The sequence below is a fragment of the Rana temporaria genome, chromosome 7, assembly GCF_905171775.1.
Source record: "Rana temporaria chromosome 7, aRanTem1.1, whole genome shotgun sequence".
NCBI classification, from domain to species: domain Eukaryota; kingdom Metazoa; phylum Chordata; class Amphibia; order Anura; family Ranidae; genus Rana; species Rana temporaria.
The window spans coordinates 106,873,276-106,899,499 of NC_053495.1; positions in this window are offsets into that span (position 1 = coordinate 106,873,276).

Genomic DNA, 26,224 nt, shown 5'->3' on the forward strand with positions numbered 1-26,224 from the left:
CTTGCAAACAGCTAAAGTAACACACAGATCTTGAGATTTTTTTTTCTCCTTCATTCTCTTATTTCAGCCTGTTTTATATCATATCTATTTATTCCAATATGTTTATTATGCCGCGTACACACAATCATTTTTCGGCATGAAAAAAAATGTCGTTTTTCAGCATGTCCAAAAAACAAAGTTTTTCCAACTTCATCATTAAAAACGATGTTGCCCACACACCATCGTTTTTGAAAAATGATGAACAAAGCGCGGTGACGTACACCACGTACAACAGCACTCTAAAGGGGAAGTTCTATTCGCCTTTGGGCTGCTTTTAGCTGATTCCTTGTTAGTAAAAGAAGATTTGCGCCTTTTTGTCTGTTACAGCGTGATGAATGTGCTTACTCCATTATGAATGGTAGTTTTACCTGAACGAGCACTCCCGTCTCATAACTTGCTTCTGGGCATGGGTTTAAAACGTTGTTTTTGCCCACACACAATCATTTTTAACAACACGAAAAACTACATTTTAGAAGCCGAAAAACGATGTGAAGCCCACACACGATCATTTTAAATGACGTTTTTAAAAATGTAGTTTTTTTCATGCCGAAAAATTATCGTGTGTATGCGGCATTATATATTTTAATAAAAAGAAAAACATACAGGAGATGCAGTAAGCATTACTGTGTTACAACAATAAAACAAGGAACAGTAAATACAGTATGAAACAATAAGGTCAATGTGAGTATGTCCGGAATGTGACATTAGAACACGTATTATATTTAGTCAGACTTAGTCTACCGGGCAAGTAAATGTGAGAAGCAAGCTACACTCGAAGGGGAGTAAACCCTGTCCGGTTTGTCAAGAGAGGAAAATGATTAGCCTAACCTTGAACAATTTTAGGATATTGACTAACCGACCATATAAGGAGTGTTACTTGGGCTCATTGTAGATCCCACCGAACTGAGAGTTCTAAAGTAAAGTGTGAAATGAAAGGAATGAGGAAAAGAAAAGTAGGAATCAAGAGGAAAGAAGAGAAAGAGGATAGGTTCCTCTTCCCTCCCTGCCAGCCCCCAGGGCCCCCACCCACTGTACAATAATGCTAATAGATCATCTGGGGGCACCAATGTAGGTGACCCATGGTTCCAAAATGGTTTAGAATTTTACCACAGTGTCATTTAAGGAGCTTTCCAATTTTTCTTGAGTCATTATCCAGGAGATTTTTCTCTTGGCTGCACTGAAGGATACACTATGCCGTTTCCATGCCTTAGCAATTGTCAATTGTAACGGATTATGGACTATTCTGCCTGGACATTGATAATAACTGCAGGACTTGTTACAGTTGGATTTACCACATTGTATTCTGAGCACAAAGGGTTAATTGGACAAGTATCTTTTCATTGCTGGAATGCTAATGTTCCCTTCGCATAGATAATGAACCCTCTTTGTGTGCAGGTAAACAGCCCCCCTGTGAGGTGTATGCTGATGGGGATTATGTGTGAGTGATAATTGTTTTAAAGGTTAATTGAATTCTATGTGCCTGGCCAGGAAATGTTAAGTGGGGTGAGGTGCCGAAGCGGCTAGAAACTGGCCAAGTGATTAATTCAAGGAGATGTCATTGTTTCAGGGGGTCTGTGTTGAAGCCCCCTACTGGGAAAAGGGGAGGGCGGAAACTGTCATTGTTCTTGTAACAGTTGTAAGCAGATTTAAGCAGGTGAAATATGCCAAATAAAGTCAGTCTGCTTGACTCTGCAAACGTAGCCTGCCTCGTTTCTTGGAAGGGCGTTCGATGGGATATACCGGCGGTACCTGCATATCGCAGCTTGCCAGGGAAAAGGACGTCTCCAACGGCCGATACCCCTCACTACCAGTGGGTAGCCGTTACATTGGTTGGCAGTAGTGGGATGGTCCTTTTATCCAAAGAGCAAGTTCTGAATGGAGTCGCAGTACGCCAGGCTGAAAAGATCCACACTGAAAGATCTATTGGAGATTCGTGGTAGGAGCGCCAGCAACAGACCACGGAGGGAGCTGATAGCTGAACTGCTGGAGCTGGACGAAATGGATGGATCCATGGAAGGAACGGAGCCCCTTGCACCGGTCAGCGAAGAAGATGTAATTACTGGGATTGTAGAGCGGAGATTATCCTTGTATCCAGAAACGTCCGTGGAACTAATCAACCAGCTGTTCCGGGAAGCAAGGGAAGAAATACAAACGAAGAGGGGACAAGAACTGGAACTGGTAAGAGCGAGACAGCCCATTACACCTGCAGTTTCTACCCCCCCACCCGCTGCTACAGGAAAGAAAATACTGTTCACTGCATTTAAAGCTTTTGTAGAAAGTGAGGAGGAAATCGATGGATATTTGGCGGACTTTGAGAGGCAGTGCTCACTACACCAGGTACCACCAGACCAATGGGTCACTATTTTGTCGGGGAAATTGTCGGGCAAAGCCAACGAAGCCTTTCGGGCTCTCGCTCCAGAGGATATTTTACAATATCAGCAAGTTAAAAAGGCGCTGCTAACCCGATATGCCGTAACGCCAGAAGCCTACCGCCGGCGCTTCCGGGAGTCCAAGAAGATGGCTGTGGACTCCCACATGAAATGGGCCAACCAGTTACAAAGGGTGGCATCCCTTTGGGTCCAAGGGTGCAAGGCCAACACCGGGGAGGAAGTATTGCAGCTGTTCCTAATGGAACATTTCTTCCAAGACCTGGCCGCAGACATACAAGACTGGGTACGAGATCGCCGTCCCACTAACTTAAACGAGGCGGCTCGGCTAGCAGATGAGTACGCGGAGACAAGGAAAGTAAGCCAGGGTACGACGCGGCTGGCTCAGAAGGTAGAACCGCGTACTCCAACCGTCACCCCACGCCCAGAGTTTCGGGCTCCAGTCCCACCACGTCCTCAGGGGCCTAGCAACTACCCCCGGGATTCGCCTAGGGTGACGTGCCATCACTGCAGCGACACGGGACATATTGCTCGTTATTGCCCTTTGAGAGCTACAAATAACAATTGGAGACGCACAACACCCAACACAGAGGGCACTCCATCACGTCCCTCTGCGGCCCACTGCCTGGAGACCGAGGGGGGCCCTGAGGAATGTCTGGGAATTTGGTATGAGGCAGACCCAATACAAGCGGCCTCTCCGGATAACCGTCAGCATCACCGTCAGGAGGTACGAGTGAATGGACAAGTAGCACAAGGCTTAAGAGATTCCGGGACTACTATCACTCTGATTCACAAACATCTGGTAAAGCCAGAGAACGTGTCCACTCGCACAGTTGCCGTCCGGGTCGCAGGGGGTGCTGTATTTCGCGTACCCACCACCCGTGTGCACTTAGACTGGGGAGCCGGGTCAGGAAAGACCACAGTTGGTATCATGGACAACCTACCTGCCGAGGTGGTGCTGGGCAACGACATTGGCCCTCTGACTTCGGCTTATTTACCTACACCTGCTGCTGCTTGTCCCGGGACCACCCGCGTTGCTGGAATCAACCCGCTTGCTGCTGAGAACCGGGTAAGACTACCTTCCCCGACATGTACTGTAGATCCGGCACAATATCACAGTCTAAAATGGGAATGTGACAAGTTGGCCAGTGAGAAATCAGAGATGCAACGACACTATGTCATGTATTATGAGATGTCCCGTGGCTTGAACATTGAAATGCACAAACAGGCGGAAATTGTCAAAAGATTAAATGGGATTTGCATCCAGGTGGTGCCGTATCTGTCCCAAGAGCATCAGCAACAGGTTTTGGGAGCCATTGAGAGAGCAAAGCAAGTGACTGTTCCAGAACTGAATTCTATTATTCACCGTCACCATCAGCTACCGACCTGGTAAGCCAATGGGAAGGCCGACGGACTGTCCAGGCAAACGGAACTTTTACCCTAACAGCAGACCGGACATCCCCAAGTTGATCCGAAAATGATCAATCCGGGTCTGCCGAAGTGTTCCACAAAAGGGGGGCAGTGTAACGGATTATGGACTATTCTGCCTGGACATTGATAATAACTGCAGGACTTGTTACAGTTGGATTTACCACATTGTATTCTGAGCACAAAGGGTTAATTGGACAAGTATCTTTTCATTGCTGGAATGCTAATGTTCCCTTCGCATAGATAATGAACCCTCTTTGTGTGCAGGTAAACAGCCCCCCTGTGAGGTGTATGCTGATGGGGATTATGTGTGAGTGATAATTGTTTTAAAGGTTAATTGAATTCTATGTGCCTGGCCAGGAAATGTTAAGTGGGGTGAGGTGCCGAAGCGGCTAGAAACTGGCCAAGTGATTAATTCAAGGAGATGTCATTGTTTCAGGGGGTCTGTGTTGAAGCCCCCTACTGGGAAAAGGGGAGGGCGGAAACTGTCATTGTTCTTGTAACAGTTGTAAGCAGATTTAAGCAGGTGAAATATGCCAAATAAAGTCAGTCTGCTTGACTCTGCAAACGTAGCCTGCCTCGTTTCTTGGAAGGGCGTTCGATGGGATATACCGGCGGTACCTGCATATCGCAGCTTGCCAGGGAAAAGGACGTCTCCAACGGCCGATACCCCTCACTACCAGTGGGTAGCCGTTACATCAATTTAGTTCCCAAAAGGATGAAAAAAATAGGTGATTGGATAGCTTTGGTGACGTTGGGTATGCGATCATTGAGTAAGGCAATGGATGGATCTTTTGGAATTTGACAACCCGTAACCTTGCGTAACATATAGAACATGTTGTTTCAAAATCCCCTAATGTTCAGGCACTCCCACCAAGTGTGCAGCATGGAACCATATAGATTGCAACCTCTGAAGCATAAGGGAGAGGAGGAAGGGAACATTGTGGCTAGTCTCACTGGCACAAGGTACCATCTAGTTATTAATTTGAGATTTGCTTCAATCAAGACTCTTACTTATGTTTCTATAGGACCGATAGACGTTGTTGTGCCAAGTGTCTATGCTCCAGTTGACCTGGGTATCTCTTTCCCATGCCAACATATATGGTAGCTTGGAATCATCTGAGGCTAGCAACAGGTAAATCATGGCAATGCCCCCCCTCTGCTCTGTGGCCAGGCCACACAATTGTTCGTAGGCAGTTATGGATGGGGGTAATGGTTTGTTGCGCCATTGCGTGTGTAGAAAGTGGGAGATTTGTGAAAATCTAAATATTTCAGATTCAGGAATCTCCAGCTTGCTTTTACAGAAACAAAGTGAAAGCGGGCCTCGGGGAGTCAAATAGTGTCCAATGCGGTATATTCCTTTATCCATCCACCAGCAAAATGCTTTGATATTCATACCCGGTGGGAATTTGGGGTTGTGAAAATTGTGTGCTAGAGGAGTCATGTCCGATGTCAGTGATGGGTATTTTTTCAAACCAACCCACAGGGAGATAGAGGTAGAGAGCACAGGGGACATAATAGGGGGGCGATATTTTACTGAGCACCAGAGAAGGAAGTGTGCTTTGGTCCACTTGCCTCTCTATCTGCACCCAATCAGGCTTTTCTATGTGTGTGTAGGTAGTAGACAATTGTGCCAATCTAGCCGCTTGATAATACCACAGGAGGTTTGGGGCCCCCAATCCTCCCTGCTTCCTTGGTCTTTAAAGCACTTTCCTCGATAGGCGATGGCCTGAGGTGGCCCCAGATGAATTGTATCATTTTGCCCTGAAATGTCCTTAAGTGGTCTTTTCTGATCAGGATTGGTAGTGCACGAAAAAGGTAAAGCAGTCTGGGGAGTAGAGTCATTTTAGCAGTGTTAAGTCTCCCTAGCCAGGTTAAGTCATGAAGTTTTTCATACATGGGTGGGAAATTGGCTGAGTATAGTAGCTCCACCCTCGGAGTGAGTTATACCCCTAGATATTGGATTTTAGAGTCGCTCCACTGAAATTGGAAGGAATATTTGAGATTTTCGGCTAAAGCAGGGGGAATATTTACGTTCAAAATTTGGGTTTTGTTGAGATTGACTGATAGGCCCGAGGCTCTGGTGAATTGATCCAGCAGTTTACAAACGTTCGGGAGGGAGGTCATCGGCGATGTTTACGAAAAGCAGGAGATCATCCGCAAAAAGCGTGCATTTGTGCGTTTGTGGGCCGCACAAAACTCCTATGTCCAGGTTGGCACGAATTGCAATTGCTAAGGTTCCTATCGCTATTGCAAATATAAGATGTGACAGGGGGCACCCTTGTTTGGTTCCCCTGGCTATTTTTATGGTGTCCGAATAATAGCCCTGTAGTCTTATCCGCACTTCTGGGTGGGAGTAAAGTGCTGTCATTAGGCCCATGAATCTCTGGCCAAAGCCCCAGCATTGTAGAACATTAAATAGGTATGGCCAGGAAACCAATTCGAAGGCTTTTTGGAGATCGAGTGAGAAGAGTAACCCTTCCTGTCTTGTTCCCTGGGTCATCCTGATTGTAATATTGAAATTATATCAATCGCCCTACAAATTTGGTCCAGACCCTGTCTGCCTGGGATGAATCCCACCTGGTCCTCGTGGATATATAGGCCGATAAAAGAGGACATGCGGTCCGCAAGGATCTTGGTCAGTATTTTTATGTCATTGTTTATAAGTGATATGGGCCTGTAATTTTCTACCTCCCCCTGGTCCTTATGTGGTTTAGGGATCACTGATATGTAAGCTGAAATTAGGCTTCTATCTAAGGGGTCTCCTTTTGTTTTATCATTGAAGTGTGTGAGGGGTTGGGCTAGGGACTGTGCAAATGTCTTTTAATAGGTCACAGTGAATCCGTCCTGTCCAGGGGCAGATCCCATCTTTAGGTTTTTAATAACATTTAGCACTTCCTCCACTGTAATAGGAGACTCAATGATGTCATGATGTCTAGTTTCTAGTTTTGGAAGTGGGAGAGAATTTAGAAATGAACACATATGGGGCTCACCATCCTCTTTACCTGCGCTGTACAGTTTCTCATAAAAGTGGTGAAAGGTTTCCATAATAAGTTTCGGGTTTGAGGTGTGTTGATTGCCCGATACCCTGATTTTAGGAAAGGTTCACTGTCTGGTTATGGGTGTCAGTTTGGCTGCTAACATTGGGCCCATTTTGTCACGTTGGTGATAGAACTTAGCTCCGCTCCATCGCATATGCTTTTCAGCTTTTGATGTGAGGGATAGGTTAAGGGATAAGCGTACGGCATCCAAATCAGGTACAGGAGCTAATTTGGGGTCTTGTTTATGTAGGTTGCTTAGACAAATAAAATCTTTTTGTAGCTTTTCTATGTCACTTAAGTGTTCCTTTTTCACAAAGCCCCAGCATTGTAGAACCTTAAATAGGTATGGCCAGGAAACCGAGTCAAAGGCTTTTTGGAGATCGAGTGAGAAGAGTAACCCTTCCTGTCTTGTCCCCTGGGTCATCCTGATTGTAATATTGAAATGATATCAATCGCCTTACAAATTTGGTCCAGACACTGTCTGCTTGGGATGAATCCCACCTTGGGCCCATTTTGTCACGTTGGTGATAGAACTTAGCTCAGCTCCATCGCATATGCTTTATTTAGCTTTTGATGTGAGGTTAAGGGATAAGCGTACGGCATCCAAATCAGGTACAGGAGCTAATTTTGGGTCTTGTTTATGTAGATTGCGTAGACAAATAAAATCTTTTTCTAGCTTTTCTATCTCACTTAAGTATTCCTTTTTCAACTGAGTAGATATTTGTATCAATTTGCCCCTAATCGTAGCCTTGTGTGTGGCCCAAAGGATCTCCGCAGAGACCTCTCGAGTTGTATTCAAGAGGAAGTATTCCTCAATAGCTTTTTCGATTTCTAAGGCCCTTACCGGTTCACTGAACAATGAATTTAGTCTCCAATGAAGGAGATTGGGGCGATTAGGGCTTCTTCTAATGGATATGAGTACAATGGAATGGTCCGACCATACCGTGTCTCTAATATAGGCTTTGGTCAAGTCTGGGGTTTTGGAAGTGGAGAAAAATATGTGATCAATCCTAGCATAGGATTGGTGTGGATGGGAGAAGTGCGTATAATCCCTCTTAGTGGGGTTAAGTTCTCTCCAAGCATCTACTAGACCATGTTAATGTATTAACTTAGCTATTTGAAGGCATCTCCTGGGCGGGCGAGTGAGCTGGGTTCCTGGAGGCCTGGATATGGCTAGACCTTGATCTAGGGCAGTATTTGAATCAACCAAATAGATAACTGCCCCACCCAATAAGGGTCCAAGAGTTGTAAACATCGTCTGAAAGAACTTAGCTTGGCCCTGGTTGGGTGCATAATATGAAAATGATAGAGTATAGTTGGTCATCTATTGTGCCCTTTATGAGGATGAATCTGCCTTCTGGGTCCCTGTGTTCTAGTTGCGGCATGAACCTGAAGTTCTTGGCTATTAAGATTGCTACTCCCCTTGTTTTGTCCTCCGCATTCGCTAGGAAAAACTGTGGGAATTTTGCATGGAGGAAGGAGGAACTATACCCTTTTGAAAAATGTGTCACCTGGAGTAGGACTATGTAAACTTTTTGTGAATGCATGGATTGTAAAATCTTCCGGCGTTTGACCAGGGAGTTCATCCCCTGCGTGTTGTGAGAAGCAACCCACAAGGGAGGGGATGGTGTGGTGAACAGAGTGTGGAGGCCCGCCTTCATTGTCCTGTCACCTACATCAGAGGCGTCCATGTGTCTTATACAGTACCCGTTCCAGCGAGGTTTATGTTCCCAGTCAGAAGCAGTCCCAATGGGTGGTTCCCGGAGGCTGGCTAAAAGGGAAGAAAGAGACAACAGTTTAGAAGAAGAAAAGAGAAGAAGCAAAGGCAAGAGGAAGAAAGGCAAACCCTCTAGGGGTTCTAATGGACAGGAGTAGCATGATGATTCGCTGTCCACAAAATGTACAATGGATATGGTCTCTGCTAGAGAGACTGAAGTCCCACCCATTGAACTCGGGAAATCCAGAGCCATTGGATAGGTGTGGCGCATGAATATCTCACCCCGGCCAAGGCACACCAAACATAAAACTCTGCAAAAATGTATAAAAAACAAAGTCCGACTACAAAATTTGTCCAATGTAGTAAAAAGGCTGAACTGGACCAGCGCTAAAATATGTGGGGGAGTAAGAGGTAGTCGGAGGGTCAATACCGGATCCGAAATGTCAAGGTATGTATAGGGGGAAGGGTGGCCTAGAAGGGAATGGACGGAAGTCCTCAAACCATTTGTGAAGAGGTCTGGGGGGATTCCCTGGAATTAGGGTCCGGCGAGTGGGAAGCCCACTCGAGAGCCCCAATACAATAATTGGGAACAATCTATCAGTGTTTGCAGTCGTTGGATTATAGTGTTCTCAGTGAAGTCCTGGAAAGAGGAAAAATGTTTGTAAACTGGCATAACTTGCACCTAACATGGTATGAGGAAAAACAACAAGAATAAAAATTGGATCGCTTGAAGTTGGACTTGGTCCACACCGGTGAGATAGAGCCGGAAGGCGTTTGGCTCTTTGTGGCTCCCGAGCTGGAATTCTGAGGGGTTTATTGGCGGGCCCAGTGTGATCAATCTCAGTCCCAGTAGAAGTTTCTCTCCTTCCTGGAGGTTGGACAAGGAGTAAGTCTTGAATTTAAAGGTGAATCTGGGAGAAAATGGGAATGCCCACCAGCAGGGGCTTAAGTGACCGTTTTCTCTGGATGGTCGACGGAGATATGTCAGCGAAGATTTTGATGGGATGGTTCTGGCAAATGAGAGGCATTTGCTTGCAGGATCTTTTCATTATCTCCTCCTTCACAGAGTAGAAGTGAGGTGTCACCACAATATCTTTAGGGGCTCCATCCTTTCTCAGGGGGCCCAGAGCTCTGTCCAGTTCCAATTCATGCGGGGTAATGTCAGGGATCAGGTCTTTAATGAAGTCCTGGACTGCTGCTGTGATGTCTGTGACAGACTCCGGGAGCCCCCTTAACCTGAAATTATATCTTCTCGCGGCCTGAGATCGCGTTTGGCCGAGCCCCTGGGCATGAAAGGGTTTCTGGGAGGTTCCCCAGCTGGTGGTGTGGTCCAGGGCTGGTTCACTCTCCTCAGTTGGTCGCCCCGTGTGCCATTAGGCCGGGGTGATGCGGAGCTCCGGGCTCAAGCAGCTATTTTGGAGTCCTCCAGGCATTCGCTCCTGATCATTTCTATGCACTCATATGCCGTGTACACACACTCAGAATTTCCAAAAACAAAAGATTTTGGTCTGAAATTCCGACCCTGTGTAGGCCCCATCGGACATTTTCTGTCAAAATTTTTGACAACATTTGTGTGACTGTGTGTATGCAAGACAAGTTTGAGCCAACATCCGTTGGAAATTTGGTTTTGTTGTCGGAATGTCAGATCGTCTGTACGCGGCATAACTGTGTCTCTAATAGTCTGCCACCTCCTGTGTGGACATTCTGTGCTTTGCATCAAATGAGGTCCAGGTTTTGATAAAAGAGTTGTATTATTGCATATTTTACTTACTGTATTGACAAACAACACATTTTTCCATAATGCATACTTTCCAAGCATTCAACAGGCCCCCATGCTTGCCAATTAGCTAGATGATGACATACTCATATAAAACCTAAACAAAAACTTGCTGGGCTCACCATGCTGAGACTGGTTTAGTTATGGAGAGGTTCAGCCCCTCATACCTAAACCTAAAATGCATTGCTAAGCCCAACATGCAACATTTTGTGAATTCCAGAGATCAATATCAATGGATCTATATTATCTAAACCTGCATAGCATGATGGCTCTGAATAAACACTAGAAATAAAGAAATACACATTTCTGGCCAACAAAGAAAGGCTCTTGTCAGTATATTAAAGGCACCAGTAGCAGACTACTTTTATTTTTCTCAACTGATATTTTTTTTCATTTTCATAGCTTTAATATGTTTTACTATATACAATTTTTGACAAGGAGGTTTTACACATGCAGGGTGACAGAAAGATAAGAGACAGAGGATCACATCAGGTATAGAAAGAAATGAGCAGGAATCAAGACGATATTACGATGTGATATCTGTAAGCACAAAAATGTGTGTGTGTCTTTTTAATTAATAAATTGTAAACATATGTTTGCATTAAATAACATATACATAAAATGTACAACTGTGCTACTCACTTAAGTGGATAACACAGCCCATACATAGTTTGTTTTTGTAATACATAAATCTGTCGTTTAAAACATCTTGCTCTATTACTCTATGGGCCAAATCCTCAAAAAACGGGCTTAACTTAACTTTTCCGAGTTAAGTTACACTGCCGCAAATCTCCCAAGTTAGGTGCCGATCCTCAAAGCACTTACCTGGAAATTTTCGGCAGTGCAACTTAACTCCGTCCGGCGCAAGGCGTTCCTAATACAAATGGGCGATTTCCATTTAAATTAGGCTCGCTCCCGCGCCGGACGTACTGCGCATGCCCGTGGCGTCATTTTTCCCGACGTGCATCGCATGTTTTTACGATACGCCGAGTTTTGAGGATCGCGCCGGGTAAAAAAGTTGTGTCGGGTTAAAAAAAAGATACGGCGGGAAAAAAAATCAAATTTAAAAAAAAATCGCGGCGATCGAAAAAAAGGTCTGTTTTTACAAGGTGTAAACAGTTTACACCTTGTAAAAGCAGCCCTAATTTTACGCATGCAAACGTAAACTTACGGAGAAAAAACAAAGCTGAAAAGCTTTGTGGATCTCCGTAAGTCCTCATTTGCATACGCGAAGCGGCATTTCAACGCGAAATGCCCCCAGCGGCGGATGCGGTACTGCATCCTAAGATCCGACAGTGTAAGTCTCTTACAGATGTCGGATATTCTGCCTATCTTTGGAAAACTGCTTCTGAGGATCAGTTCCAAAGATAGGCACAGGGATACGCAGGCGGAACAGCAGATCCGCCCTATGAGTTTATTGTGCACAGATTATATTTTCTTCATTATTTTGTCAAAGAAAGCCACAAGAAAGAAAATGTGTTGCATCACTACCTTTACATTTAGGTACTTTAGGTAAATTATATCAGCCATGGTGGACACGCATTCATTTTGCATGTTTAATTTTAATTTTACATAATCACTGAGTATGTAGTAATAGGAAACAAAATTCAAATACATAATTGGGGGTATTCATAAAGCATCATCGAGCCCTGTGCAGGAAGCTTTACATTCATGGCAGCTTCTTATCACATACATTATCCATTTCTGAGCACTGGCATACTGCGGGACGCGTTAGAATGTACAGTATGTATGTGTGTTATCATTGTGAATGAATAACAAAGGGTACACAGTCATTTTGACATAGAGAAAGATCTGGGGTCCCCTTATTCTAAAGATGACTTCCAAACTTTAATAAGATTCCCCCTCTCATGCGGACCCCCACATAAAATGTGCCGTTTTTTCCCTCCGATCATTGTAAGGTACCTTCCCACTGTATAGGGCATGTGACTTGGTATGATTCAGGGGGGTTGCATGCTCGCTGCTTCTCCCTTTCCTGGCCAGTAAAGTGGAATGCCTAGATAAAGGTCTGGTATGTATGTGGAGGGGGACTTTGCACTATTTTAGTGTATCTTCTTTCTTAACCGCTTAAGACCCAGACCATTATGCAGGTAAAGGACCTGGCCCCCTTTTGCGATTTGGCACTGCAACGTTTTAACTGACAATTGCACGGTCGTGCGACATGGCTCCCAAACAAAATTGGCATCCTTTTTTTCCCACAAATAGAGATTTTTTTTGGTGGTATTTGATCACCTCTGCAGTTTTTATTTTTTGCGCAATAAACAAATATAGAGCGACAATTTAAAAAATATATATATATTTTTTACTTTTTGCTATAATAAATATCCCAAAAAAATATATCCACTTTTTTTCTCAGTTTAGGCCTTTACGTATTTTTCTACATATTTTTGGTAAAACAAATCGCAATAAGCGTTTATTGATTGGTTTGCGCAAAAGTTATAGCGTTTACAAAATATCGGATAGTTTTTTCCAAATTAACATTGGGTCAGTTTCTGATGTTTCTACTCTGTGGGAGGCGCACAAGGCCGTGTTTCGTGGTATTTGCATAGCTGAAAGCTCTCAGTTAAAGAAAGATAGGAATAGACTTCTTCAGTTCCTGACATCTGCTCTGGTTGTCACAGAGTGGAGGCTGTTGTGCGCCCCCACGGTAGTTTTAGTTTCCTAAAATTTAGCAGATAGGCAATTTTTCTTTCTCACTGATGTAGACTAAAGAGGCTGCACAGATAGGCACTAATAAGCTGCACTGATGGGCATTGATGAGGAAGCACTGATAGGCAGAACTGATGGGCACCGTTAAGCTACATTGATGGGCATTGATAAGCTGCACTGATTGGCACTGATGGGGCTGAACTGATAATTAGGGCACTGATGATCAGTGACTTGATTATTAGTGTAAACAATGTACTTACAGCCTTGCCAGTTATTAACTCTCCTTTCCTCACAAAGACACAAAGTGTAAGGAAAGAACTGTCAATAACTGGCAAGTCTGCAAATTTGAATAAAAGAAAGGGCTGGGACAGCCGCACTCCAAAAAAACGTTTTCCTTTAATAAAAATGGGTCACAAAATTACATAAATATGGAACAAAAGAAGAAATTTTGCCGCGCTAAAAAACAATAAAATTGCTAACAAAGCTGCAACAACGGAGTGTCATACAAACACAATAACATAGAAAAAAAGAAAGAAGGAGATGTTGCGCTAATAACTTAAATAAATCTAAACAATAAAATTGATGTGTGATAATTGATGAAACCAGTAAACCCAAATCAATGGGGGACTAGAAAAGGAAGAACTCAGTCCCAATGTGTCCACAATAGTTAAGTTCATATGAGGGTGAACAGATGTTGAGGAGCAAATATGAAAACCACCACCACCACGAACCAGTAAAAAATTGGAGGCTTACCACATGGCAAGCAATATATGCTTGCGGCTGCAAACCCCAGCCAGGGCCTTTAGGCGATCCTCACAGGGGGAGGTGGGAGGGGAAGATGATTGTTGAAGCCTCCAGCGAAACCACGATTTTTTGAAACGTGTCACAGAAAAAAACACTCAATGGTGAAGTATGTCATAACCAGCACACACATGAGGTATAAAGTGACTTAAGGAACCACCACCACCAGCACCCTATAATTAGGAGGCTTACCAGAACATGTAAATACATCAGCGAGTGGCTAAAACCCTAGCCTGGGCCTTTAAAACTCCTGGGCTGTGATAGTATGATCCCAAGTATCCTCCGTGTTCAGTAGGTACATAGAGGGAGTAATGGAGCCCACATAGTGAAGTACGTTTTAACACTGTACGTTTAATAGATAAAAAATTGCACTTACAATATCACAATAGGGATAAAAACAGAGAAAAGCCGGCCGGCTCGGAACAAACGCCCGTCCACTCTGAACAACACGTCCTGCGTCAGCACGCTACCTTCCCAAGAAGTTAGGGAAGGTAGCGTGCTGACGCAGGACGTGTTGTTCAGAGTGGACGGGCGTTTGTTCCGAGCCGGCCGGCTTTTCTCTGTTTTTATCCCTATTGTGATATTGTAAGTGCAATTTTTTATCTATTAAACGTACAGTGTTAAAACGTACTTCACTATGTGGGCTCCATTACTCCCTCTATGTACCTACTGAACACGGAGGATACTTAGGATCATACTATCACAGCCCAGGAGTTTTAAAGGCCCAGGCTAGGGTTTTAGCCACTCGCTGATGTATTTACATGTTCTGGTAAGCCTCCTACTTATAGGGTGCTGGTGGTGGTGGTTCCTTAAGTCACTTTATACCTCATGTGTGTGCTGGTTATGACATACTTCACCATTGAGTGTTTTTTTCTGTGACACGTTTAAAAAAATCGTGGTTTCGCTGGAGGCTTCAACAATCATCTTCCCCTCCCACCTCCCCCTGTGAGGATCGCCTAAAGGCCCTGGCTGGGGTTTGCAGCCGCAAGCATATATTGCTTGCCATGTGGTAAGCCTCCAATTTTTTACTGGTTCGTGGTGGTGGTGGTTTTCATATTTGCTCCTCAACATCTGTTCACCCTCATATGAACTTAACTATTGTGGACACATTGGGACTGAGTTCTTCCTTTTCTAGTCCCCCATTGATTTGGGTTTACTGGTTTCATCAATTATCACACATCAATTTTATTGTTTAGATTTATTTAAGTTATTAGCGCAACATCTCCTTCTCTTCTTCTTTTTTTCACAAAATTACATGCCACGGCCAAAATCAGAACAAAAAAGCTGACGCGTTTCGCACTGTATCTCAGTGCTTATTCATAGCTAGTGTACAAGCAGACGAAGAAGAAAATATATACCTTACCAAGCAGTGAAAAGGAGGAGGCTCTGAGAACAATTAAGTTAATCAGAATCTCCTGTGAACTTGGGTGTGTCTCAACAGGTGATCAAAGAGTGTCTCACACATACCCATCATGAATATACAATCACCTAATTATGTGATGGTGTGTGTGTGTGTGTGTGTATATTGACCCTGAAAAAGGAAAGAAAAAAATTGAGAAAAAACAAAAAAGAAAAGTGCATGTGTGTGGTGATGCTAAAATCTAAAAGAGTATGAAAAGAGGAAGCAAAAGATATGTCTAAGGACTACAAATGTGGGGGGGGGGGGGTGATGAGAAAAGAGTGTATGTGATGGGAAGGGAAAGAAAAGGGGGGGGGCGGAGGAAGGCGAGGGGGGGGGGGGGGGGGTTGTGTGTGTGTGTGTTCAGATGGTGATGACTGATGGGAATATGTGGGTTAAATTATGTAAATGGATGTGTATGTTGGTGAGCCATCCTAACAAGGAAACATAGTGATCATATGTATAGTGCTGTGAATGCATGATTAAAGGTCACATGAGCATAAAACCGTACAAATGAAGTTTAATTATAAACGTGTAAACATGAAATTAAATATTCAAAGCCCGAGTGCCTAAAAGTAATGACATTCAGAACCATGCAAGGAAATAACACTAAAGACCTTGCAGAAAGAGAGCTTTCAAAAAACAGGAGGAACAATAAGTTTTAGTAATTTAAATAAATATTATAGTACATGCATGTGTGTTCATAATTTCTCATTGCATGTATATATAAAGAAATTTAAATTATTGAACTGTCCAAATGTTATTTAGACAAAAAGATTTATATATACAATCTTCACACATATTCTTATTATTATTTTTTTACTTAGTTATTAATGGTATTTGTCTTGTTTTTATTTTTATAATTATATTTATATTTATGTTCATTTATGGTTTTATAGTAGTCAAAAGAAAGGGGGGAGGGACATGTCACAAAATCATGTCTAGTTATTCGTTGTCAAGAGTGTGTATAGCCATGTGAATAAGGTGTTAAATTGTTCATAAAGCAAAACCAAAACATAAAGGATGTGTGATTGGACAAAAAGAAAAATAAATACACAGCTGAAGGAGAAGCTAAAGAGAATGTTGGCTATGTGACCGATTTCTATAATATTCTAAAACCAATCAACATGTGGGGTGGTCTAAGGTGATTGTAATGGAAAGCGCTTAATCCATGGGAGGATGCAGTGCACTAAAATTCTGCGACTGTGTAAAGATGATATAGAGTGACAGATGTTGAAAGACAGTCACTGAAGTGTGAATCCCATTATGAGTAAAAAACTCTCCCATGGATAGTGGCAATAAAGATATAGAAATAGGGCGTGTGTCGGATCACTGGTGGAGGAGTGACCGTGGGACGGGATTGGTACGTTGATATCCTACTAGATAGGAAGTAAAGAATAATCAATAAAAAAGTAAAACAATGCATGGATAACTGAACATATGAAGAAAAAAGTTGATATGCAATGATATCCAGGAAACACTGTCCAATCCCCCGTCTCAACACACCCAATATGACCAGAACCACATTTATAATCATCATATCTCATTGAGCCTTGGGCAGGCTTATTTAACATACTAGATGTTTGAATCGGACGGCAGAAACAGTGCCATACATATGGCAATGATTGTGCGATCCACACAGATTGGATACAAACTTGCATGTTTTAAAAGAAGAAATAAAAAATTGATAAAACGAAAAAGCTACAACATTGTTATTAACATCTTAATTTGAGAACCAAGCAATAGCAACAACACAATATATATATATGGGGTGTCTTGATGAACAGGTATGTCCAAGCGACGAGCTGTGCCGCATAAGTGGTTAACAAACCAGCGGGACTGCAATTGTTGGACATGTCCTTCAATGTGTGTATACTGGTTCATGTGGAGCACTGAGAAAAAGAGGTCACAGCGTTCCTAGCCTATAAGCTCTAAGTGACATGTTAAATGATACTACTCTTTTACGTGGGCGATGCCAAGTTCCTTAGTGTATATAAACCCTCTGTAAAAAAGGGGTCCTGCATGAACCCTAATATATGGACACTAAAATGTCGAGGGAATATGACCGAGGAATTTTGAGAGTAAGAGACTTTTAGGCAAATGTAGAAAAAAGTGAATGAAGAGACTAGAATAAAACAGACTAGAAAAGAAAAGAGAAAAAGAGAGAAACAAAGAAAAGAAGGAAGAGAAAAGGAAAAGGTGAGAAAGATAAGAAGAAGAAAAAGGGAAAAGAAAAAAGATAGAGCTAGAAAGTCAGCAGAACTCTATAGGAGAAGACAAAATCGGGACAACAAACTGACAAAAGGAGGATACTATTCGCTGTAAAAAGAGGGGTATGTGGGATAAAGTGGGATGGGACTCTTATGTTCCCTGAATAGAGTGTCATGATGTTCAAAAAGGCTTTATGTACAAACAATGAATGTGCTGGTTTTGAACATATATGATCGCATGTGCGATCAGAACGCTCAAAACCAAAATACATAAATGTACTGTAAAACGTATGGGAGGAGAAGATGCAGATGGTAATCAATGGACCCCGTTGTGGATGAATGGCCAAAATACCAACAAGATGTGGATGTATATATATAGTCCACCGAGGACCCATGTACCTCAACCGCAAGGTGCCTTAACATTGAACGGGTGACCAAGTGGATGTATCTAGCTAGAAGATGTAATATTGGTGGACAATGGTGGAACTGTGGGTACAAATATTGTTCTGGGATATGCAATGTGTTAAATGAAAACACACTGGATAAATGTCACGGTACTCTCTGAGTGGGCGCCCATGGAGTGACCAAAAGGTCAGTCATAATAATGGGACACATCCCACTCAAAGTTCATACCTGACGGGATTCTAGTTTGGAGTGAAAAAATCCAGAACACCTCACGCTTGCACAGTGACCGGAACTTGTTGCCTCCCTTAATAGGGGTTTTGACATGCTCCATTCCCTGTATAGCAAGACTAGAGGTGTCCTTAAAATGTACATTGTTCCAATGTCGAGCCACATTAGTTTTTTTGTTGGTAGAAATGTCATATAGATGGTCCCTGAGACGATCTCTGAGCCTACGAATGGTATGTCCCACATACTGTATGTTGCACAGTGTGCAGGTAATAACATACACAATGTGTTTGGTATTGCAATTCATAAAGCTCTTGATCTTGAATTCTCTGTTGTTGCTACATGATGTAAGACACTGGCCTGTTTTGATAAAGCCGCAGTAAATGCAGCTTTTAAAGCCACACTTGAAAGTGCCCTTAAAACTCAGCCAGCCATGGTGAACTGTTTTGCTACTAAATAGGCTGGGTGAAAGGGATCTCCTGAGTGTGGGTGCCCTACGAGACACTGTTTTAAAACCCTTCGATAGTATAACACTATAGGCTGGGTCATTGTAAAGTATAGGCAGATATTTGGTCACTGTGTTTTTGATTTTCTGAAACTCAATACTGAATGGAGTGGAGAACACTGGTGTGTTGTCAAAAGGTCTGGAGGCTGACTTTTTAGGACCCTGTAGCAGATTGGCCCTAGGAACAGAGCAGGCAGCTAGGAGAGCTTTGGTTATAATGTGTTCAGGGTAACCTCTATCCTTAAACCTTAGTGCCATGTTGTGGGCTTATCTGTCAAAGGTCTCAGATGCACTACAAAGTCTTCTCAGCCTAAGGAACTGGCCATTAGGGACTCCCCTGATTGTATGTCTCGGATGCGCTAAATCTGCTCTTAAAAGAGCATTACCTGCTGTGGATTTTCTGTGAAGACTGGTGACTACTGTGTCACCCACACCTGTCAGTTTAACATCCAGAAAATTTATAGAATTTATGTTCAATTCACCAGTGAATTTTAGATTCAGAGAGTTATCATTGAAAAAATCAAGCCAGACTGCGAGATCTGCCTCACTGTCCGAAGTGATGAACAGGAGGTCATCAATGTAGCGGCAGTAGAAAACCGTGTCAACCCTGCGGGGGGTATCATGTCCAAAGATGCGGGACCTCTCCCACCAACCCATGAACAGGTTGGCGAAAGAGGGAGAGAACTTAGCTCCCATAGAGGCCCCGCATCTTTGGAGATAATAGCCCCCGTCAAACATGAAAAAGTTATGGGTGAATAAATATTCTAGGGCTAGTAAAATGAATTCTTGAAGTACCAAAGACAGTTTTCCCGATTCCCTCAAAAAAGTGGCTACAGCTCTGATGCCAAGGTGGTGGGGGATGCTGGAATATAGACTCGCTACATGACAGCTAACCCATCTGTAGCTGTCATGCCACTGAAAATGATTACGTTTAACCAAAAGCTGTGTTGTGTCTTTAAGGTAACCGGGTAAATCCACCACTAATGGTTGCAATTGCCCATCAAGCCATTCGCCGAGGCGCTCATTGAGAGAGCCGATCCCGGCCACAATGGGTCTCCCCACAAGGGGAGTTAACCCCTTGTGGATCTTGGGCAGGTGGTGAAACACCGGCATAATGGGGCACTCTGGAATGAAAATGGCTCTCTCCTTAACAGAAAAGATCCCAACTGATGTAGCTCTCTCTAGAAGGCATGAAAGGACTTTAGTAAAGGGGACAGTGGGGTCTGTTTTGAGTGTCTGGTAGGTGTCAGTGTCAGACAATTGGCGAAGTGCCTCATTCTTATATACATCAGCATTTAAAATGACCACAGTCCCCCCCTTGTCCACATTCTTGATGACTTGTCTGATTCCAGATCGTTCAAAGCCTTTCTTTCCATGTCAGTTAAATTGTTGTTAAGACCAGGTCTCCTGTGACAATCACGGGCAAGGTGGGTCAGATCTTTTTCTACCATCCTCTGAAAGAGGTCTAGATCTTTGCCTCTTGACTCTACTGGGTAAAAATCAGATCTGAGCTTAAAGGACACAGTGTTACCTGTGTCAGTGGGATCAACAGGGCTGGGATCCGACAGTATTGCAACTTCAGTGAGGTCATGTAAAGCGCATACCCAGTGCTGGGACAAGGCCATTTGGTGCCCAGGGCGAAGATGGCAAACTGCGCCCCCCCCGTTTTTAAGAAAGAATCAATGATGGCTCAAAATAACACAAACACAGTCTGTAACCATCAATTGTTGCCAGTTTGCCCCATCAATTGCCGCCAGTGTGCTGCCAGTATGCCCATTAAACGCAGCCAATGTGCTATCAAACGCAGCCACTGTGCCATCAAACACAGCCACTCAGTGGCTGTGTTTGATGGCACAGTGGCTGCGTTTGATGGGCACAGTGGCTGCGTGTGATGGGCACAGTGGCTGCGTGTGATGGGCACAGTGGCTGCGTTGATTGCAATTGATGGGCACACTGGCGGCAATTGATGGGCACACTGGCGGCAATTGATGGTGTATTGGCACAGTGGCTGCGTGTGTTAGCACAGTGGCTGCGTGTGATGGGCACAGTGGCTGCGTGTGATGGGCAGAGTGGCTGCGTGTGATGGACACAGTGGCTCCATGTGATGGGCACAGTGGCGACAATTGATGGCACAGTGGCTGAGTGTATTGGCACAGTGGCTGCGTGTGTTGGAACAGTGGCTGTGTGTGATGGGCACAGTGGCTGCATGTGATGGGCACAGTGGCTGAGTGTATTGGCACAGTGGCTGCGTGTGTTGGAACAGTGGCTGTGTGTGATGGGCACAGTGGCTGCGTGTGATTGGCACAGTGGCAACAATTGATGGCACAGTGGCTGCGTGTGTTGGTACAGTGGCTGTGTGTGATGGGCACAGTGGCTGCGTGTGATTGGCACAGTGGCTGCGTGTGATGGTACAGTGGCTGTGTGTGATGGGCACAGTGGCTGCGTGTGATGGGCACAGTGGCTGAGTGTATTGGCACAGTGGCTGCGTGTGTTGGAACAGTGGCTGTGTGTGATGGGCACAGTGGCTGCATGTGATGGGCACAGTGGCTGAGTGTATTGGCACAGTGGCTGCGTGTGTTGGTACAGTGGCTGTGTGTGATGGGCACAGTGGCTGCGTGTGATTGGCACAGTGGGTGCGTGTGATGGTACAGTGGCTGTGTGTGATGGGCACAGTGGCTGCGTGTGATGGGCACAGTGGCTGCGTGTGATTGGCACAGTGGGTGCGTGTGATGGTACAGTGGCTGTGTGTGATGGGCACAGTGGCTGCGTGTGATGGGCACAGTGGCTGCGTGTGATGGTACAGTGGCTGTGTGTGATGGGCACAGTGGCTGCGTGTGATGGGCACAGTGGCGACAATTGATGGCACAGTGGCTGCGTGTGTTGGTACAGTGGCTGCGTGTGTTGGTACAGTGGCTGCGTTTGGTGGCATAGTGAGGCTGCAATTGATTTTTTTTTTTTTTGCTAGTCAGAGAATCAGAGAAGGCATGGCTCAAAATAACACAAAGTGCTGATCACCTCAGTCAGCTTACCCCCCCCCCCCCAATACAGCCATTTAATTACTTGCTTTAACAGGTTATGTTCTGTTCTGCTTACTTTTTAGTAGTCAGTAGTCTTCTTTGCAGTACTGACTGTAGTGTAGCACACTGCTGCTAGGTTCCTAGGCACGCTCGGGCTCCTCATGACTAGTCCTTGCCAGCCAGCTCAGCAGACACAGCTCCCTGCGCAGTGCTGCTCCGAGTCCTCCCTCTCTCAGCCCGCCTCCGGCCGTGACGTCACGCGGCTCTCGGCGCTGGAATGGACCAACTGACTTCATAGGGGGAGTTAGTAAACAAAGAGGAAAGGGAGCCAGGAGGTGAGGAGCGCACTCGGCAGCCGCTGCCCGCGCTTAATACTAGTACTAGACAGTGACACACAAGTGTACTGGTCTGGCGGGCGGCGGGCGTGGCTGCCTGTTTGTCAGAACTGCGCCCCCCTCCTATACGGAATGGTAGCGCCCAGGGCACTCGCTCCGCCCGCCCCTGCCTTGTACCGGCCCTGCGCATACCTCTCTAAATAAAATAGGAGAAAAAGGGGACTCACCCGCATCCGTGTCATCGCAGGAGGTATCACGAGAGCTGTCCGGAAATTCAAAATAAAATTTCTTAAGGGTAAGACTGCGGGAAAATTTGTTGATGTCCAAGAGTGTGGAAAATAAATCAAAATGCTTAGTGGGACAGAAATTCAGTCCTTTTGAGAGTCCTTTTGAGAGTAGTTTGGACTCTCCAACACTCAAAACTCTGTTCGAGATATTAATGACATTGGTCACTATTTCTTCTTCCGCAGGGTGTAGATGGAATTTGCAGTTACTTTTACCTCCTCTTCGGGTCTTTTTATAGTAGATTTTTTCTTTTTTGGCTTTGTGCTGGGTCCCCGAGGGTGTCCTGAGGCTCGTCCTCCATCTGTGCGGTTTGTGGACGTTGAGGGTCGGTCGGGCGATGACTCTGAGGCAGAGGTGACCATGGTGTCATTTGCCACATCGCTCCCCTGATCTGAAAAGCTGACCCGCTTCCCTGAGGATTTGCGTCATCGGTTGGTGAAAAATTGTTTTTTTTTCCATGTGTAAACATTGCCGCTTTCACAATCGGCTCGATCACGGTTCATTTTCCCCTTCTTTGTCTCAATCACTGATCTTTCCAATTTGTCCAGTTTGATATTTAACCAGTTCCCGACCACCGCATGTACATATACGTCCACAATATGGCACGTACAGGCACATGGGCGTATAGGTACGTCCCCGCCTTACCTCGGTTCGGGGGTCCGATCGGGACCCCCTCCGGTACATGCGGCGGCCGGGAACGGTGTACGGGAGGTCCGGGAGGAGGGGGCGGCTATTGGTTTCCAGCCGTCCCCTCTCGATCTCCCTCGGCGAATCGGATTGCAGCAGAGCCCTCCCTGCCTGTGTAACTGTAAACACAGGCAGGGAGGAAGTGACGTTTTCTCCCCTCTGGCGGTCTTTTCGTTTGATTCCAGAGGAGAGAAGACGTCAGTACTGTGAGTTGCACCAACAGCACACTGACACAGCACACATAGGCACATAACCCCCCCCGATCACCCCCCCAGCACCCCCAGATCACCCCCTGTCACAGTGTCACTGATTGCAGTGATCATTTATTTTCTGATCACTGCTTTTAGTGTCAGTGTGACAGAAAAAAGTGTCAGGGCAGTTAGGTTTAGGCCCCTTTAGGTCCAGGGTAGCCCCCTACCCCCCCCCCAATAAAGGTTTAACCCCTGATTGCCCCTAAAGTTAACCCTTTCACCCCTATTGCCAGTGACACTAAGCGATCGGTTTCTGATCGCTGTATTAGTGTCACTGTTGCCGCTAGGCAGTTAGTTTTTTTTGAGGTTCGCCGCCAGGTTTATATAGCGTTAGGTACCCCCATAAATAAAGGTTTTAACCCCTGATTGCCCCTAGAGTTAACCCTTTCACCCCTATTGCCAGTGTCACTAAGCGATCGGTTTCTGATCGCTGTATTAGTGTCACTGTTGCCGCTAGGCAGTTAGTTTTTTTTGAGGTTCGCCGCCAGGTTTATATAGCGTTAGGTACCCCCATAAATAAAGGTTTTAACCCCTGATTGCCCCTAGAGTTAACCCTTTCACCCCTATTGCCAGTGTCACTAAGCGATCGGTTTCTGATCGCTGTATTAGTGTCACTGTTGCCGCTAGGCAGTTAGTTTTTTTTGAGGTTCGCCGCCAGGTTTATATAGCGTTAGGTACCCCCATAAATAAAGGTTTTAACCCCTGATTGCCCCTAGAGTTAACCCTTTCACCACTGATCACTGTATAAGTGTCACTGGTGACGTGGTTAGCCAGTTAGTTATTTAGTTATTTTAGGTTCGCCACCAGGTTTTTAGAAAGCGTTAGGTACCCCCATATATTACCGAATAAAGGTTTTAACCCCCTGATTGCCCCCTAGTTAACCCTTTCACCAGTGATCACCGTATAAGTGTTACGGTTGACGCTGGTTGGTTAGTTTGCTGTTTATAGCATCAGAGCACCCGCCGTATATAACCCAATAGGTTTAACCCCCTGATCACCCGGCGGGTGATATAAATTTAATTTTAGCGCCAGTCAGGGTCTGCGTCACCCCAGGCAGCGTTAGGTTAGAGCCAGTACCGCTTACACCCACTCGCTAAGCATACACCCCCCTTAGTGGTATAGGATCTGAACGGATCGATACCTGATCTGATCAGATCTATACTAGCGTACCCAGCAGTTTAGGGTACCCAAAAACGCATTGTTAGCGGAATCAGCCCAGATACCCGCTAGCACCTGCGTTTTCCCCCTCTGCCCAGCCCAACCCACCCAAGTGCAGTATCGATCGATCACTGTCACTTACAAAACACAAGACACATAACTGCAGCGTTCGCAGAGACAGGCCTGATCCCTGCGATCGCTTACAGTTTTTTTTGAAGCGTTTTCTACATTTGCTTTTCTATAGTCAGGTGCTTTTTTTACCTGTGAATCCTTACCATTGTACCACTAAATTTAGAGTCCAAAATGGCAAACCGAAGGTACAATGATAAGCAGGCCTTGGAGTTCATGTGCATGTCAGATAGTGAAGAGGAGGAGGTCACGCATCTGACAGATTCTGGCTCAGAATATGAACCCATTTACGACAGCGGCTCCATGTCAGATAGCTCGCACGACGAAGTTGAGGTCCCTGCTAAGGCCAGGCGTACCCGATCCCATTCTGATGTTGTTGAGCAGCAAGAACCGCAGGACCCTCGTATGGAGCAGAGATCCAGTACTAGCGCCGCTATTCCTTCTGGTGAATTGGCAAGCACCAGCGGCCTAGTACACCCTGGTCGTTTATCCAGCACTGCAGTAACACTTGGTGACGTGGCGAGTCCCATAAGTGCAGTTGAAGCTGGCGATGTGGCAAGCACAAGTAGTGTCCCGCTGCCACCAAGAAAAAGACAGAGACAGGCCCGTCGTGCCCATAGTGCCCTTCCTGTAGAATTTGCCTATCCTGATTGGGTCCCCACCACTTCTACAGCACCTGTACTTCCCCCATTCACTGGCCAACCCGGTATTCAGGTGGATACAGCGAACTTTATGTCACTTGATTTTTATTCGCTGTATTTCACGGAAGATCTCTATAGATCTATTGTGGACCAGACTAATTTATATGCTGGTACTTACATCGCCGCTAACCCCCAGTCTCGCCTTGCCAAAGAATGGAAACCTCTCGAGGTTTCCGAATTTAAGACCTTTCTGGGCCTTACCCTCAACATGGGCATACACAAATTTCCGTCATTGCGGATGTATTGGTCCACACATCCCATTGACCATATGTACATTTTCTCTGCTCACATGGCCAGGAGACGATACGAGGCGATCCTGCGGTTCCTGCATTTCAGTGACAATGCACTTTGTCGTCCACGTGGAGACCCTGAATTTGACCGGCTCTACAAAATTCGGCCCCTCGTAAACCATTTCAACGAACGTTTTGCAGCCTTGTTTAATCCCCAGCAGGTTGTATGCGTTGATGAGTCCCTGATTAAATTTGCTGGCCGCTTGTCTTTCAAACAGTTCCTTCCCAGCAAGCGTGCCAGATACGGGGTCAAGCTCTATAAGCTCTGTGACAGGGCCACAGGCTACACATGGAGCTTTAGGGTTTACGAGGGAAAAGATAGTCAGGTAGAGCCGGAAGGATGCCCAAATTACATGGGGAGCGCTGGCAAGATTGTTTGGGACTTGGTGTCACCCTTATTCGGAAAGGGGTACCATTTGTATGTGGACAATTTTTACAGCAGCGTGCCACTTTTTAGCCACTTATTTGATCAACAGATTGGAGCATGTGGCACCGTGCGACCTAATCGCCGGGGCTTCCCCCAGCGGCTTGTAGATGCCCGTGTTAGGCCGGGGGCGAGAGCCTGCTGCAGATGTAAAAATTTGCTCGCTGTGAAGTGGCGGGACAATAGGAATGTTTTCGTTCTTACCACCCTTCACGCAGACACGACAGTCCAAATTCGTACGGCGACTGGTGTTGTGGAGAAACCCCTCTGTGTCCACGAATATAACCTTAATATGGGAGGGGTGGACCTCAACGACCAGTTGATGGCGCCGTATCATATTGCCCGT